Consider the following 19703-nt stretch of genomic DNA (forward strand, 5'->3'; position numbering starts at 1 on the left):
ATTAAAATCGGCCTGATTACCGATTTGTATAGCCAATGCGTGATTTTGGTTTGTAAGCTCCTTTTATTACCAATAGCTTTCTTGCAAGAAAAGATAGCTAAAGTAGCTTTTCTTTCAAAAACAAGAGATATTAAAGGATTCCTTTAATATTGGGAGGGTTGACAAATAGAATCTTGTATCTCCTCGAAAATAAGACTAAATCGGTTTTGTGTTGGTTATCACCTCTACCACACCGATCAGCCAAAAGTATTAGTCTGTCTAAAGCATTTTGTAAGAGTTCTTTTAAGGTTTTAAGATGCTTTCCTGAAACTGCTATAGCAATGTCATCACTCATCACTCTGAAACCCTCCGCATCCAGAGTAGTTAGGATTGTATTTACCACTTGGTTCCAGGAGAGGGAATAAAACACTACCTTGCTGTGTCCCTCTACTAACGAATCGTCTGCCAGAAGACTTGCCCAGTTTTGAATTAATTATTCTGCTTGTCAGCATTAAATGAATTAACTCCCCAAGCGAACCTTCTACATTGAGAGATATTAGTGCAGATGTGATTGCAGATGTGTCCACGTTGTTAAAAGCACAAAATTAAAAAAAAAACTATCGGCTTGTTTTTGAGAAAATTCGATCTCCAATTCAACAAAAAAAACCAGCGCGAATCGGCTTAAAAGCTTCAATTCCAATTTTGAAATCAATCGACCCAATGGTTTGGGGACGTAGGGACCAGCACACACAGAAAAATAGACGGGGGACCCACTTTTTTGACTTCCTAACCATCGTTATATCATATTTGATTAAAACCCCAAATTCAAATTTTTATACGAATTTAATACTTGCCTCATAATTCCTATGTGTCAGAAGTTAAAATTATATTTTTTTAAAAATGCAAAAAAGAAAATAGACATTTTTATTATAGAATATTATTGTAAAATTATTCTTTTATTCAATGCACAAATTCTTAAGAAATATTAAATAAATAACTGTTCGATGAGGAGCACCTTTCTGGGACAATACAAAAATATATTTTGTATTTAAAAAAAGCAAAATTCAAACCTTACTGAACAAAAATGTCAACACAATTTGACAATTTAAAAACCATAGTCACCAACCATCGGAACCTTTTATGCAGCTTAAAAAACGCCCACTATAAGAGTAATTAGGTGCAATTCAATAAAAATATAAATTGTAATTGGGACTTTACAACTTTGAATTTAATTTTTGAACGTTTAAAGTAGACGAACCAGCAACGTCTGAAAATTACAAAAAAAATCTACCAAATTTCGAAGTCAGTGGCCATAACTTTGAGAGCGTTAACTCCCACTTTCGGGTTGCAATAATCTTCCTATCTAAATGAATCAATATTCAGAATATGCGGTATTGTTGTGTAAAAATCCACTTTTGCTTCATGAATCGCCAATTTATCCACAAAAACTAACTGCCGACCAGCGTATCGGGGTGATTGATCCCTATTTTTCCGTCAACTATAGTAAGTGAATCGACAGCGTTATCGTGCAATGATTACCAATTGGACAACATGTAGTTTCAAAAGGATGGTTTCACAATTCTCATGAGCTTGGTTAATCGATTGGCCGCCGTTAGTGCGATTTAACTCTTCTAGACTATTTCCCTCGGGGTTAGGTTATGTTATTGGATTGCGCCAATAAGCCGAAGACATTGGAAGAGCTCAGAGCCAATGTTGAACTGTTGGGGCCGAGTCATCATTGGGATAAACAAATCTTGGTGCTTACGTAGGCCATATGCACAAAATCGAGTTAAAATCAATTTTTAGTTTACTTCATTTCAATAATTAAATTTTTCTAATATCTAAAATAGTTTTGTGTTTTCTTACAAAAAAATGAGGACAAACATCTTATTGGAAAACCTGATGTAATTAACACTTTGTAAATTGTAAGTGCATATTAATGAGCTAATAAATTTACCAAACATTTGTTTGTATTCCAACCTCTCTTACAAAAATAAATAAGTGTTTCAAAGATATCCTAGAAGACATATGACAGTATCAATTTTATAAGATCTTCAACTGAAAATGATAACTTAACTTCATAAGACCTTTAATTAGAATTTACTGTATACCAAGTATCAGTGTATTAACTCTCGCAAACATGACAAGCAACAACGAAAAAAGAAAGAAACAAAGTTAAGTTATCCACTATATAGTATTCAACCTTCACCTTCAAGAATATCGCTTGACTTTGAAAAATAAACGTAATTTCGTATTAATACTAAGCAGAAGATGTCACAGGAATCAGGGCATAACTTTTGAGAGTAGTTATAAGTTGATCGAATTGGGTGGATTACAAGCACTAGACTCGTATGCCTGAAAGCAGTCCACTAAACCCATAACTTACAGTAATTTTGTGTCCTAGACAGTCAACTTGTTTCGAGAAAGGAGATATCTTTCATTTATACTCGGACGTACATATGTACAATGGTATAACACACGTGAACAAGAACATGAACATCCTGAAACACGACCTCTTCTATAGAAACTTCAGGGATATGTACATAATGTGAACTGAAGAAGAACATGTACACTGTACAAGTCCAACAATCCTTATACAAAAACACTACAACGACATCGACTACGACTACCGAATGACGTCCTGAGCTGAGCTCAATGAAAATAAAGTTTTTCTGCAAAGTTGCGGTTTGGTGATGATGGCCACAAGGATAATGATTTTGTAAACAGACTCTTCTTATATATGGACAACATAAATAGCTAAGGCTTTCATCTCATATACGAGTAGTTTGTCGTTGTTAAGGTGCATTATGCGGTTGGTAAAAAGGATTTCCAGCTGAATGGGAGATGCGACAGAGGACAACAGGACAGAGGAGGCGACTATACTCCATGAATGTCCTGCACATACATATGTATATAGGACGAGTAGGATATAGAATCGATTGAATCTGAATTGGATGCACTCAGTAAAATTAGAAAAGTTTTTATTTCTACTTCTTCGTTTTCTTTTGGAAAAAAAGGACAATGTCGATGAGAATAAAGATGAGGACATCGACCAACAAAACAAAATTCAAGATGACTTATTTTCTGTTCTCAATTTCACTTATCATCGCATCGTCTTGGCCAGCACATGAGGAAACTTTTTCTTTTGGAATTGATTTGACATTTGATATGATTTATTTATGTACATACATACATGCATATATATGTATATTTTTAATTTATCTTAAGACTTATAAGAAAACTTGATAACCTACATAACACAGAGGTAGACAAAAAATGTATGAAAAGAACACAAGAGACACATTCTGATAATTGAACTACTACTAACCCTTTCTTAAGCGGACACTTTGAAGCAGTATTAAAAAAATTGTATCCTCAAAATTTTACAAATGGTTTTTGAGTCATTGAATTTTCCGGTTGAATAAGTTCGCGGACAAAATCTTAAATATTGAAAAAAATTTAATTTCGTTGACATCGAAATGTTTAGCTTTTTAAATTTTAAAACTTGCAGGTTGTTTGTTCTAAATATCGCTGAACTGAACTGATCTAAGTGCACTTACCTAATAACATTGTAATGCTTTGTTTTGCGTCCAAAAATTTAGCATTTTAAAAGTGGAAAACATTTTTATAGCCCTTACTCCAAATTTTAGCTTCAACACATTCTTGTTGGAAGGAATTTGTGATTTCGTCTTATTTAAGCGGAATATTTATGGCTGAAATATAATGTGAGTTAAAAATGTATCTTTTCAATAGGCTATGTCTTTTTAAACTAAAACTACGGAGACTTTTTGAACTTTTTTTAAATCGTTAATTGATCTTAACTGTTTTCGATGGACTTCTAAACCACTAAATCCATTTTATGAAATTAGTACACAGTGTGCAGTTTAAACCAACTTGAAAGATAGGATAGCTTACATCTCATTTATTATCGCAATATTTATTTATTGTAAATTATTTGTCTTTTATTTTACAGTAACAATTATCTGTTATCTGTTAGCTCCAAACAATTCTAACAGATGACAACATCTGTTGACTGGATTAAGTAAGTATTTAATAGATGGCGCTATGTCAAATTTCCAAACGTTTCATATAAGCTACAATTTAATAGCATATCTACCACATGTTGCTGAGGCTAAAGTAAAGGTAAATTTATTTTGTAGTAAGCCATATACAGTGATATTAACAACAATAATAATTTCATTGTAATAAGGAGTAAAGGTAGTAGAAAATCAGTCATGATGGTCGCCATGGTTTTTTTACAAATGGCATCTATGTTAAAAAGCATGATGTTGCCCATGTCTGATGTTCTCTTACCGCTTCACTTGAAAAGATTACAACAATGTAATATGACAAAAACGTTAGCCACAGCAACAAGTGGCCGGATCATCTAGTTTATTTATATAAATTATAGCTCTGTTAAATGAAGGATTTTGATTTAGAAGTCAACTTATTTTGAAGATAAGCTTCTGACATTATAATTTCAATACGATTTTAGGCATATGACCGCTAAGGCTGACTTGGACTTGGTCCAATTGTTGATGATTTTTCTCAACATTTGTGGCTATATTTCGCCAATAACGTTTTAAAACTTTTCTCCACAATTCTGACTTTGATTTTCTGCCGGCAATAAATTCACCTCCTTATTTTAATCTGGTTTCTATTAATAGTTCAATTTGTGCGCTAATAAAATAATCCTCGTAATTCATTAAATTAATTAATTTATAAATAATTTAAAATTTGGTAAAATACTTTTCATTGTCTTTTTCGGCCATTTTTGCTCCAAATCGCGTCCTCATCAACAACTTATCAAGAAAATTCTTCATACTTTTTTTCTTTATATTTGCGCATCAGTTTATCAAACTTTACAATAATGAACTAGTGACATTTTCAGTGATGCCAGTTATTTGCGTTTATAATGCTAAAGGGATGATCACAAATTATCTCTGCAGTGATGCGTTTCTGAATTTACAATGTGTTACCCAACATTTCTTGCAAAATATTAACTGTGCAACAAGCTGTTGCAAATGTCAGCAATCTATATAGAGGTTATTGCGGTAAATTTTACCACAACAAGTTTCAACTTCCTTTTTGCTAACCACTCCTTAACAATTCTCACTGCGAACCTGAAATTCTGGAAGAGTTCAATAAAAGCCTGGACCATCAGCCAGTGCTCTTCTAGCATTTTTGGAAAGCAAAATTAGCAGGTCTTGGTGAAGTATGCGAAAGAGTTCCACACCAAGTGCGAGGGTTGGTCTACATATTGGCTTAACAAATCGGAAAAGGCATGAAGATGATACCCACGCCTAACAATGTGTGTATGAAAGTCACGCCAACTTTAACTTAGTATGGCCGAGGGCCCTAATTACAGTCAGGGAGTAGTTTTTCCTCAACCGAGCGCGTGAGGGACTCGGTAATGCGGGGAATTGCACACGATTTTCTAGAGAGTCTTGGCTGGGATGTGTTCGACGAGCTTAACTCATTCACTAGTTACTGGGTGAGCGCATCACCTCGTTAACGAGATCACGTTGGATGAACGATACCTGCCTTCTCGGTCGCACACCCCAGTCTTATGCACGGAGGAAGTTACGAGACCGAGACGTAACGTTCACCACGCATAAGATCAGAGATGATTTCCTTTTTTTAATTGCGTCCGAACCAACAAGACAGTTGGAAAATCGTGAAAGGAAAATTTTTAAGGAAGTAGACAACCAAATTTTGTTGACAGTTTTTTTTAAATTTTTGTTTGTGTTAATGATTTGGCTATGAGCTAAACTTTAGGAAGAACTACGATAGCTGTTGTTGGAATTTCAAGTTAAAGGGTAAGTATAGTGTTTTATAATTTTTGTTCCTCCTCTTTCTTTGTCTGAAAAAAATTGTACTTTTGACCTTAGCGTCAAAATTATGTTTTTTCTGTACTACGGGAAGTGTTTACCTTTTCGATTTTTTTGTAGAAAATTTTCTTGGAGTGATTTTTTTTATCGGTTGTGTTTTAACAAAGACTGTTTAATAATTTCCATTTTTTTCATACATTTTTTTCGAGATTAGACCTTCTGTCGATCTCAAAATTTTAACCTGTAATTTACTGTAATAAAAGATCCTGGTTTTCAATCCCGGTTTTGCAGGCAATAAAAGATAATTTAATTTCTCATCGGGAAAACAAAACCACTCTTTTATATCTCTACTCTCCTCGAGGACTTATTTTCAGCTTTAGATTTTGGTACATTTCCATTAAAAAGTTTCCTGGCGCCCACTACAATCAATACGAGTTGGTAAAATGCAAATCGTATTTCGATATCACTTTTATTTTAATTTATTGATCACCTCGATTAATAAAATAATCACCTAATCAAAATCACCCTTATAGGCTGAGCTACATTATTGCTACCTGTGGTGAATTCTTTCAGCTGTTTGACCCACGTTTGACGATTTTTGTAAATTTTCAAAATAATTCTCGCGGCACATAGCTGGTGTGCAATTTGATTTCGTTTAATTTAAAAGTAATTAAAAAAGAATTTAAGTCGCGTTCAGTCTTCGACAATGTTATTTATTGTTTAAAGATATTTGTAAATATATATATATATCGAGCGGTGGAAACATTTTCAAAAAGGTCACTATTTACTATAACGTTCTGGCCAGGATCGTTTTTATAGAAATATGCACCAATTATTCCACCGAATCAGTAAGCACACGAAATAGTCAGTTTTTGTAGATGTTACAATATCTTAAATGACACTTGAGGATTATCATCACTTCAAAAACTGGAGTTATGTTTATTGATGTATCCATTCAATCAAAAGTGAGCTTCATCAAGATGAACGTAGTGCGTGATATATATTTCGAACAGAACCATGACTTCCAAAATAAATTTAAACAATCTAGAAGCGTTGTTTAGAAGTCAGTCCAAACTAAAAAATAAATCACTTGACAGCTAAAAAAATCGCCGCCAGTTCAAAATCGTCACCAATCACCAGTAAACTGAAAAGAAAAACATGTTTTTCGAGCAGAAATAAAATAAAAGTTTTTTATTACATATTTGAGAAATAACAAAATATTAGATCATTTTTATGGAAAACAATATTTCAGCAACATTTTTGGAAATGATTTAAAGTTTTGTCCGTACTTGGAAAATTTCTTTTCTTTTAAAATTTCGTTGATATTTCGAGTGAAACCGTATTGATCAAAATTCAAATTCAAAGACAGAATTTGAAGCCCTCATATTTCAAAACTGAGATAATATACATTTATGTATTTAAAAATCAAACAACTTCAGCTTATCTTCTTTCACTAATTGACTTTACTGAAATGTTAAATTTGCACAATTGATTTTTGTTTACGAAATTTAATTGGTCTTATTGTGTATATTCAAATTAAACGTAAATAACAACAATTAAATTCAACACTGTAGTCCAAACACACATTGAAATTACTAATCTTAGGAACTCTTAATTCATCTACTATTTATATAAAATAAATTCTCAAAAATATTCCAAAAAGACATCAGAATTAACCTCACAATATCAAAACCCAAGTTGTAGGTACTTGCATATCTTCTAAAGTGTAACGAGTTACGATTATACAAATTGCATCTAAAGCCAAATTAAAATGCATAAATTAATTCTAATCCTCTGAAGTGGTGGTGCTGGTAGTGGTGTGGTATTAAATCGGACAAGATGCAGATGATGCAACTATATTTGGCTAACATCCAAAGACGATAAGACAGTCTTAACATATTAAATGCTCCCCAGAGATATAACAAGAATGATGTAGATCGAGACACATATACCAGAAAAGGAAGCGAAGGAAATAGAATATAGAATTCCAATGGTAGTGCCACAAAACAAAACATGAACAACGAAATCCCTTAAGCTTCACAAAATATTTATCCCCTTCCGTATATATAGGTACAAACGTATCTTAATATGTACAAAATTTATATGTCCTGTCCCTGATGCCTTCACAAATATTAAGGATTTCTATTTTGTTTACCTCCCTTGATTCGATTCGAGGAACTATGCAGTGTTATCTCTCTACCTGGAGATGCAAAATACAGAAAGGACTCAATCAATAATGTGAATAGAGTACAGGTACAATTGGTTATGGCAACCAATTTGCCACAGATATATGTCACAGTGTGGCAGGGCTGGCTAAAGGACGTATTTTTTACTGTGTCCAAGATTAATGTTTTTTGGTTTAACATACAAAACTTAAATATTCATTTTAGTTCAGTTTCCTCCAATAATGAATTAGATATGTAATTTTTTAAATCTTTGCAACAATTAAAGTCTACACCTGTCAATCGATACCGGCACACATTTTCTGTGTTTCCTCATCTCGTCAAAGTGTTACCAACCCTAAAAACCGCTTTCCATGAGCGGCACTTTCATTTAACGAATAAGTTTTCAGTATTTGGGGTGTATTTGAAGGATCAATTATTTGACATGGTCAAAAATGCCGCTAAGTTCCAACGAGGTGAAAAATCTTTCACCTATTCTGATCTGGCGGTAATTTGCGAAGCATTTATTTCTCTTGAAATGTTCCCACAAAATAGCCCCTTGCATACCAATACTTAAAAAATTCTTTCGCAACACTCTGACTTTTATGAAGATCAATCAGTTTACTCTTGAGCTCAATTTTAGACTTACTGTCAAGTTAAAGATTCTTTTGTACGTCCCATTTTTAAATGGTATGATTTTGCTTTTAATTAATAATAATTTGGATTGTTTAAATTAGTTTAAAGTTTATTGTATTGTTGACAGAAAGAAACATATTTTGCATGAGTTTTGGTATAAGGGGCCTTTTGCATCTGCACACTTATCATATAAAGTTGGATTGGCCCTGGTGATGTAAATATATTGCTAAAATCTACTGTGAGAGTAAAAGAGCAGAGGTCGAAATAAGGTTTAGAATGGTAAGGTAGTAGATATAGTGTTGAGTATCTTATAGTTCTATTATATGCTAAAACGATCAGGTGTTGGTTGCAACAAACACTCTAGTCTAGAAGTACATCTATATCACTGTACTCTGACATTTTCTCTTCTAGCATTATATTCCCAGTCTCTATTTGTCATTTGTCAGCCGTTTGTACAATAACAGTAAGGTTAAAACAATTAATACATTTTTAATTTTTATAAACTAGTTTATTGTTGATTTTATTATTTTTATATAAAGTAATTAAAAGAAAGTGCTAAAAAAAAGAACTCTTAAAAACTCTCTGATGGAACTGAAATAAGCTTAACTTAAACTTAAAAGAATTTGGAGGTTAGATTTCCGAAACTTGCGTATTTTACTAATTTTTAAAGTTTTAATATAAATCATCTTATAAAACAAATAGGAAATTTGGTTGGTAAAAATGTTGATTATTTTAATTGGGAGATATACCAAATTGATTAAAAGCTTCATAATATTTGTGTTTCGAAACTGTAGCAGCTGAGATAAAAATTCAATAACTTAAGCTTGAATTGTAAAGTGTGTGAAATCCAAAACTTATGACGAAGTTGTTGAGAATTTAACTCAAGCTTTTATTATTTCTCAAATTTTTTTCTGTAGCTTCCATTTACACGAACTAGTTTCAATAAATGTAAAATTAGCTTCTAATTCTAATGACGAAAAACTTTTTTAAATTTAGAGCTAAACTTCTCTGCTTAAAGTTAAACTAAGACTGACATAATTCAAAGAGATTGTTATTGATGTATTTCACATACCCAATGAGTTTGTGTGATTGAATTCCTTCTTTGCCTTGAGTTATTTGATTACACTAATTAAGTACAATTCTATGTTTTCAAAAACTATATTTTAAAATTCAAAAACGTTTCCATCCGTACTGTGTACTAATAGAACAAACTTAAGAAGAATTCACTACACAATCATATACAGTACATATTCATGCAGTACATATATGCATATAGAAAGTACACTATAGGTAGGTTTGTATTGAAAGGACCTCGTATTCTAACCGAACTTTGAAAAGGATTAATGTGTTCTGTGTATTTCTGTTTCCGGATGCAATAACTCTTGTAGATTCATCTTTTCTACAAAATGGTACTCTATGTGACTATGATGTTCTTATAGGTAGATTTATGTGCGCAATGTTATGTACCTACAATAACTGTTTCAAGAAATATTGTTTCCACATTGTTCCATTGAATTGAAATCCTCTTTTCTCTTTCCCATCATCATGCTCCATTTTATTTTTTTGTGTCCAGTTGTTGTAGAAAATAAAACAACAACAAGAAAAAAACAAACAAAGCTCTCATCCTGCGAATAGTTGCATGATTGGAACTATTCATCGTCTGGTATGTCCTTGAAAAGAGAACTCACTTCAGCCCAAGTAAACAATTGTTTTTGTTACGAGCAAAGACTAAAAAGAAAACAACATTCAAACGAAAGGATACAAATAAAAATATACAGAGCCACATTGTATTTTTATTTAACGTGAAAACGCATGGAAATGTCGGATAACAATTTATATAAGAGGCAAGGATTTTGAGCTAAAATAAAACAACATGATACTGGTACGATGACAATTTTAATTAACCTCTACTATTTTTCTTTTTTTTTTGAGATTTGTAGGATTTACTCAGTAAAAAGTCAGTGAGTTTTGTAATTGAGATTTTAACTGGAAAAACTAAAAGATGGGTGAAATTGTTGATGAAATTCTATATAAAGAGTATTGGAGTGTTAATTTCCAGAGAAGTTAATTGAGTGTATAAGTCGGAAAAAGAAGATTTGTTTTGTGTTCTTAAGAAGTTTTTAAGGTAGCGCGCAACTTTTTTTTAACGAAACAACTTTAATCAAATATCAAAGCCGATCGGTGAATGATTAAGAGCACTTCGAAATGCTGATAGTTTCGGCTAAATACTTTTGCCGAAAATGCCAGTTCCAAGTACAGTCTAGTCTTTCTACCCTTTTTGGAGGAAAGACGACGATATGTTCTGGATTGAAATGGAGTTCTAAGTAGTATTTAACTCTTTCTTAAAGGTGATGTAGAAGAACTTTCTTAGATCTAGAAACTGGAACGTGTCACAGAAGTCCACACCAACAAGTTGTATGCAGTTCATGAGAAATTGGGGAAAAATGCTGAAAAAAAAGGAAAAATAGTATATTTTGTCAATTCTTGTTTCATAGTCGTTCCTGTGCTAATACATTTTACAGTTTCTTTGATAAAACAATGCTTTTTCAGATCAAGAACTATAATTAGACAGTTCAGCAAAATTTCAATATTACAGTAAAATTCTTTCTCCCTTCCTCGTTCTTTAGAATGTAACACTTTATGAGTTTTTGAAAAATAGAAAAGAATAAAACCTTTTATTTGACGCTTATTAGAAAATTAAGGATACACTTTTTTTTGTAAAATTATATTTACTGGAGTAAATGTGAGGAACCTCCCGCAATAAAATATTGTTTTAAAGTTCAAAGTATATTATGTTACTCAAACTTTCTGTTGTTAGTCTTAGTTTTTCTTGCATTTTTTCAAAGTTATTACAAATGTTTTTAGTTTTAGTTCGTTGTTTAACATTTAAAAATAATTGGACCTACCCCAAACCAAAACGATTAACAGTGTTACATTTTTTTAGGGATGAGTTTTTGTTTAGTGGTTTCCCCTTGACGTGGTGGTAGGAGGCTTACTTTTGACCTTCCAGAAATCCAGCTGCAGAATCAGACAACTAAGAAAACTAAACAGAGAGGTCTATCCAAAAATTTACCAATTAGTGAAAATGTAGTCAGTATATAGCTACAGTCGAGTGGTATATATATCAACACTCCAAAATCCGAAGAAGTCAAGGCTATCGGCGATGACTTCGCTCAGAGAATGGAGACAGTGACGAAAACAGAAAAAACAACAACAAATAGAAATAGAAATATTGGATGAGGCCCTTCCGAAGTACCTCATGGACTTCTCTAACTCTGAAGAAGGAGCTTACGAGGGAGTGATTTCATCGATCGAGGAGAATCTAATTTAAAAAGATGACTATCAATCCTTTATCTGTTACGAAGAAAATAAAGTTTTTTTAAAAAATTATAAATCGAATTCTATTTGTATTCATTACAAATAGAATTCGATTAGCCTACAGAAATTGCACTTTCTTTTGACACCTTATTTGTTAAAATAGATTCATAAAAGGGGGACTTTTATCAATTATCAAACACTTAAACTTGATAGTCTGTTTCATTTGAATCAAGCACAACAAGCTCAAAAATGTAAAAGAGTTAATCAAAGCTGAACAACAAAACACCAAAAGACTTTAACTGATATGCTGAAAACGATGAGTATGATTGTTGATAGCTGGGCTAAATTTAAAGAATTGCAGAATTATGGTAAATGTTAATTTGGAGTTATTGGGGTAGTTACAGAATTTCTTGATCCGTGATTATTTTGTGTAGGTCAGTTAGGTTTTTTATCATTCTGGTTTGCCTACAAGTTAAACGTCAATTTTCACGCAATCTTAATTCTAATATCATATCCCCACTGATAAAGTTAAATCACCACAAGTAATTCTTAAGGAGAGGCACCTAGTGGCTACGGTGACATTCATGAATTCCAATTCATCGGTGGTCAATTTTTCACCACGAAGCTCCAAGGCACCAATGAATTGCTTTCGCATTTGACCTTCAAAATAGATAAATACTGTTGACAGGTTCTTCTCTGGGAAATTTGGGGCGCAGGTGGTGGCTAACGACCGCAGGAACTTAGTTTGTGGGAATTTAATGGCAACTGTTGCATATGGTAGTGTATGATCAACAGAGCGGCACACTATTTACGTACAAATGCAGCACAACCCAGATACCTTCTTAAGCTTTGGTTACTTCGTTGACGTAATCTTTTTCGGAGATTTAACTCCCTGAGCCGAAAAGAGCCTTTTATGCAAATGCCCGCAATTCTGACATTCGCTTCATGTCTTCGATATTTTTATGCTTTTCAGCACCAATATGCTTCTTAATGGCATTCTCGAGCATGGAGACATGGCTGTTTCTCACTTGTAAATTAAAATATAAGAACTGGTCCGATCCTCTGTAGATTAATGTAAGATTCCATTTCAGTTGATTGTATGGAAATTCATTGGTAGCGGTATGCATGTACGGCATTGGAGCAGATAAGTCAATTTTTAGTGTGTTGTTTTTGACTACACTAGATATAGAATCCATCTTCAATAATTCGTAGAACTTTTAGATAACTAATGGTAGTGTGGACCCAAAATCTCGCTTGCTTATTTGTTACTTCTTCGTTAACTTCTGAATCTTTGACATTTGAAATTAATAAATGCGTTAAATGGGTTAAACTTTTTTGTTTTATACTTTGTGCACCTGTTTCACTAGTTACTAGTTAAATTCATATCCCCTAATTATTAGTAGCTTAAAATAATATTGCTCCAATAATTTTAGTCAAAAAAATAACCAAGAAGAAACCATCAATTTACCTCACACGATTTGCATCTTTTTGCTTCCAAGCTCTTAAGCTGTATCAAATTCATTCAACCACCTCCGGTTGCATTTTTAAGCCCCTAACAACTTGAACAAAAAATAAAATCACCCGAAACTGCACTCTAAAGTCTCTTAAATGAAAACCTCCTCCCACTTTAGCTTCATTGACTATCTTCATAGTCCTTCCACTCCGTCATCGTCGTCGTCGTTGTCGTTCTTGTACAAAAAACCAAAGCATTCAAAAAGTTGAATGTCACCTTCCCAATATTGCATCTGCATCATCGTCATCGTCCTCATCATCATCAGCAACTAGCTCCGGCTTTCAGCAGATAGAATTTGTGGGTAGGTCTGTGCATGAAACAAGAGAAAAATCCCTGCCACTTGTGGATGCATGACGATGAGTGCTTGTTCCAAATTCCAAATGAAGTGTATAGTACTTACTAATGGAATTTTTAGTTGAACAATTGCGATGCATATTGGAAATGACACTAGGCATCTGGATTTCGTGTGCGATGAAACTTTATGCAAATACCAAATACAAATACAACACTCCTATACTTCACCCAAATTCAAATTGAATGCTACTCGTATACTAAAGGTATATAGGTACTCCTATGGTCCTGACTCTAGTCCTCCTGGTTCCGATGTTTCTGGGAAGTGGGTTTATATTGCGCGCTGCAACATTTTCATTTTCATTTTCCACAGATAGAAAAATAACCACTCATGTTGTGAGCCGTAAGTCGTGAGTCTGCTCGGTGTGTTTTTGTAACGATAAGTGATATTTACGGTTGATGCAAAAATTGGATTTTGTCTTATTTTGTGGAGGAGGTATGTTTTATGAATGGTGATGGTATGTATCATGATAGGGATGGGTGCGATGGCGATGGGACGATGCAACGATGATTGCATCCGCATGGATGTAGCGGAAATTCGGTTATCTTAAATGGAAGTTTTATGCTGGAGCAGGATGTAGAAAATGAAACATGGTATCGAGTATTTCCGACATGGAAATAAGAGAAATGCATCAGCTGGTATAATAAAGCAAATGGAATATTTTTTCGACAGTTTGATGAATGACTTTAATTTTATTTTTGTATTTTTATTTTTTTTTAACTCACGGAATTGGCAATGATAAATTTAATGTTAATCAGATCGAGAAGAAGTTTTGAAAGACTAGTGAACAGTTTGACGGACTGATAAGTGAAAATTAATTGTTTCATAGTTTTTGTTCCTGAAGTAAAACTCTATCACAGAAAAGAGTTAAATCAATCAACAAATTTCAATATGCTTTAAAAATTCACAACAAAAGTACTGTCCACATTAATTTGTATATACTTTAACGTTTTCACAGGGAAAAAAAACTTTTTGTCTCTCCTCGAATTTCAGCTTCAATCAACTTAGAGACTTAAATTTGTGTATGGAACAAAAAAAAAAACAATTATTTTTGTAGGGTTGGAAATTAATAATTCTGTATTATGGACAAACTAATTCCAATAAAACAAGCTTATGAAATTAAAAACATGGTAACAGGTATTTAGGCTTTGAAGGCTACCTTCATGGTGTATCCATACCAAAGAAACATTTAAAAAATTTAAAAAACTTTCGGAAAGGTTTCTGAATTTTTTCCTTTGATTTCGACGCTTACCAATCATTTATGAAATGGTTAACTTTTCCCCATTTTAAATGGAAAAATCAAGTTTTTTCACAACTATTAACATTAACATGAACAGAATTGCATCCAATTGATAAAATTGTATAAAATACACAAAGTTTTAAAGGATCCAGTTGACAAAAATTTTAAAAATAAATTGAAAATTTCCGATTCTATCACCCATGTTCCGAATTTCGAGCGAAAGTGAATTGAAATCACTTTTCAATTTCACGTGAAATGAAATTGCATGTTCTTCAATTCGATCGATTTCGAAATTGCTTCGAACTGTCAGAACTGAAGGATCATCCATTATTTTGTTTCTGAAGTAAAATTGTTGCTGTTTTGAAGATGGATACAATATTATTGGCAATTTTTCAAATGAAAAAAGGAAGCAGAATTCAAGAAAAAAAATAAGATGATGAATTTTGCAAGACAAATCAAAAATATATTGGATTTACCTGACACATTGTAAGTGTGTAAAAATTATGTAGAATTGTTCTGATAAATAAAGTAAATTCTTGATTTCCTCTTTTAAGCTTTCATTGTAATTTTCGATTAAGCAAAGCCGTTTTTTTATATGTTCTAAAGGAAATAGAACCTTTTACAAAACCTTCATCGATTCATTTAATTCAAAAACTTGGTGCAACCCTCCAATTCCTAGCAGAAGGAAGCTATCAAAGATCAATTCACAGAAATAAAAATGTAAATTGAATTCACACAATACAGAACATCCATTTGCATGTTCGAAAATCCAATTCACGATAACAAATTATGGAACACCCAAATTTATTTCGCAAAGTGTATTCACAATAAGTAAAATGCAGAACATTGACATATGTACACACATACATATTGTTTGACTTAAATTTCCAAAAATACAAAATTATGAAGTAGATACATATGTATGTATATACAAAAATGGGAAACAAAGAAATTTGCCAGACAAAATTTTCAAAGCAGTTCTGTCCAAAAAACAAATCAAAACATTTTTTAAATGCTTCTTAAAAGTGTGCATTTGTTTGGAAAACATTTCAGAAACTTTTTTAAATAATGTTTCCTGAAACGTTTCATTATTGGTGTGAACACACCTTAATAAATATAATATTGAATAATTTATTCCCAACCTCAAACATTTTACTCAGAACGTTCGGTGTTTCGTTTTTCATCTTGTTGATCTGTTAACGAAAAACAACTTTGAAGCTTCGAACACATGGAATAAAAAATTAAATACCATTTTGTGTTTGATTAAGTTTAGTTTAAGTTCTGTTCACATTTAAATGTCAAAAACTCACAAGTTTATATGTGTTTAAAGAATTACTAAAGATTAAAGTGCCATTTTTTATTTTAACGTCAGTAATTCTTATACTTTTTTTTAAAAAAAACCTATAATTTATTGTTGATTAGTTTACCTGATGATATCAAAATATTTTTTAATGATAGTACATAAAGTTACTACCAACTAAATGATTACTCATACAATACAATTAAAAACAAACTACAGTTACAATAACTAACAAACTATTCAGACGTTTTTTTTTCCCAGAATTTATAATTAACCCTTTGAACTTCTAACAGTTTAGTTTTATAAATGTCATTTGCATACAAACTCATCCCGCTACCTAATCGAAATAACTGTATATTTTGCCCAAAATGACATCATCGACTGACGATTACGAACGCGACAATGAGGACGGGACGAGACTCACATTTAGCGGTTAGGGTGATTGATAGCTACTAAATGCAGATACTTTTCCTCTGTGGTTTAATTGAAAGGCCAGTTGTCCGAAGCTATGGTGTTAGCGGGAGGTCAGTCAGGTTGGTCGAATGCGGTGGGTTCTTATGCAGAATTTTCCAATTTAACTCATTTTATATACGTATATGGAACGCGACCGAAGCAGGGTGGTAATGGTAAATATTTGCTTAATGCATTTCATCGAAATGCCACAGCCACTGCCTGACCTGACACTGCTCTCATTGGAATTCTTTTTGACTTTGTCGGCATTCGGACTTCGAAGTTCAATGTTGGTTGCGTTGGGGGGAACTGGGTGGCGTGGGTCAGTACGTACTACGTCAGCCGTGGTGGTGGCGCCCGGGAAAAAGAAGCAATTTCAATTGAATTGTGCAATGTAGCATACCATTGTGGGTTTTTCGGTTGCGATTGGATATATATAGGGTCTTATTGGGCCGAATGGTGTTGACCACTTTTTTCCAGCCACGGTTTTGTTATATTACATCCATATATATGTACATGTAAACATTACATACGAATGGCTGTGAGATGAACAGAAACAGAGTTAATGAAAGTTTTAATATTCGCTTGGATTATTGATTAATTCCTCCCTTAAACCACACCATTTTGGTATATGGAAATTTAGTTTGGTTGTAACCTTTTTAGGGCCAATACAAAAAATCAAAACGAAATAGAATTAAATTGAGATAATTTTAAATTGTAATGTTTTTAAATGTTATAAATGTGGATAAATGGATAAATATTTCATTCAGTTGAATGCAGTTTTCACTAAATGTTTTAAAATTGATTACTTGCTAATGTTTTTCTAACCAATTTAATTTCGGTTATAATAAACATGAGCAAAACCGTGTTCAATAACCGAATTAAAATGAGTGATATTTTTAATATTCATATGGCCATCAGAAGCTGCATGAATATTTGGTAAATAGTTTAGGAGATTGTAAATTAGATGTATTTTATATAAAGTAATTTATTTAATACTCGTGGTTAGTGATGGTTTGATGCTGGGTATCATTGGTTTCCATCATTAAAATTTGTTTCTTTTACTTCATCAATGATATAATCATTTTAATGTACAGACAATTTTTGATTTCATAACTAGCAACAAAATCTTTTCAGAAAATCAGGAGCAATTTTGTATTGAAAGAAAATTTCAATGAACGCTATAACCGAGTTATCAAAAAAAGTTAGTGATTGGTTTTAATGATAAAACAAGTGAAAGCTGTAACAAACCCCTTAGTACGTATAACTATCATGTTTTGCGGTTTAGATTCATTACCTTTCACCTTCAAAATTGTTGTTTCTTACGACTTTTAGTGATATATTAAATCCTCCAAGTAAGCTTTTTGTATCCGAACCAAACTGTGGGTTCTTTTGTACTCTTGACTTTAATTGTACACAGAAATGATCTAGAGTCGTTCATCTTTAAAATTTAATTCCTTTTAGGCTGATAATTAATAATTTTGGTACATCGATTTTTGTGTTTCCCCAATAAATCAAACACTTATCACTCCAAAAAGAAGTATTGAAAATGGACCTTCCAAGCCAGAACTACGAAGAACTGAAATACTACCTTACGAACCAACATTTAGGAGTACGGTACTGCGAAAATTACTTAGAACTTAAGAAACTTGAAGACTTATAACCACAAGGAAGTGTATTAGCGCCTGTTCTTTTGTCTTTTATGTGCAAGGGATGCACCAATATGAGCTGTAGATAAATCCTTTGTTTTGAGTTATCATTGAATTAAATAAAAGTGGGTACAAATAAGCTGTATCGAAAACTTAGCAACTGTAAAGTGATACCAACTGGAAAAAAAAGAGACGGTCTTAAATAACTGAGGCAATGTTCGGAGATTGATAAGAATCAAGCCTCATGAGAAAAAGAGAGAGCATGAAAAGCACAAAATTTTCTCTGCCGCATTATTTTATCGTCCAAAGGCCATCGTTTACAACCTGATAGGTCCTTATCAGTGTGGTTTTAGACCAGGAAAGTCCACAGTCGATCAAATATTCACATTGCGGTAGATCCTGGAAAAAAATAAGAACACCAAATTGACACCCACCATCTTTTCATCTATTTAAAGGCCGCATATGACAGCATCTACAGCGACGAGCTGTATAGAGCCATGTCTAGTTTTGGCATCCCTGCCAAACACGTCCGTTTGTGCAGGAAGACTATGGAAAATTAACTCTAATCCATTGAGGTTGGAAACAACTTACCCGAACCTTTAAGAAAAGTGGATGAAAGCAACAAAGAAGTAGAATAATAATAGTAGAAAGCAGTAGAGGAAGAGCACGGATCAGGTGAAACGCACAAGTGGAAAGTGACCGTACCCAACTAAAAATGCGCAACTGCAGACATCTAGCTAAAGATTGAGCTAAATATAGAAGCTGAGCTAATATTCTTAAAGCTATAGACAAATATTATAATTCTACACTTTCCAAAATGTAAATTATAAATTTAGAAAGAAAAATAATTTGTTGATCTTTCAAAGATTGGTCCTCCATCTCGTACCGAATCTTATCGAATGTCTTTTAAAGTTTGCATCTAATTTGGATATTTGCAGTAAACTGGTCTTAAATTTTAAAATACCTGTATACACCTTTTTTATTTTTAAATCAATAGAAAAGAGTATTGGAAAAAAAACAAAATAAAATTTATTCAATAGAGTTTAAATTTTCATATAAGCATAATTTACATGTACCAATACCGTGATGGCAAGGCGTTGGACTCTCATGTGCCACCTAGCTTTTTCACGGGTACTGCCTCTTGCGAGGAATTGATAAATCTTCCAAGAGTAATTCTTGTCATGAAAAGTGCTTTCTCTAAAATTAGCCGTTTGGATTCGGCGTATAAGCTGTAGCTCCCCTCCAGCTCTGACAACACTACTCGCACACAGGA

This window comes from Eupeodes corollae, chromosome 3, assembly GCF_945859685.1.
Source record: "Eupeodes corollae chromosome 3, idEupCoro1.1, whole genome shotgun sequence".
Classification (NCBI taxonomy): domain Eukaryota; kingdom Metazoa; phylum Arthropoda; class Insecta; order Diptera; family Syrphidae; genus Eupeodes; species Eupeodes corollae.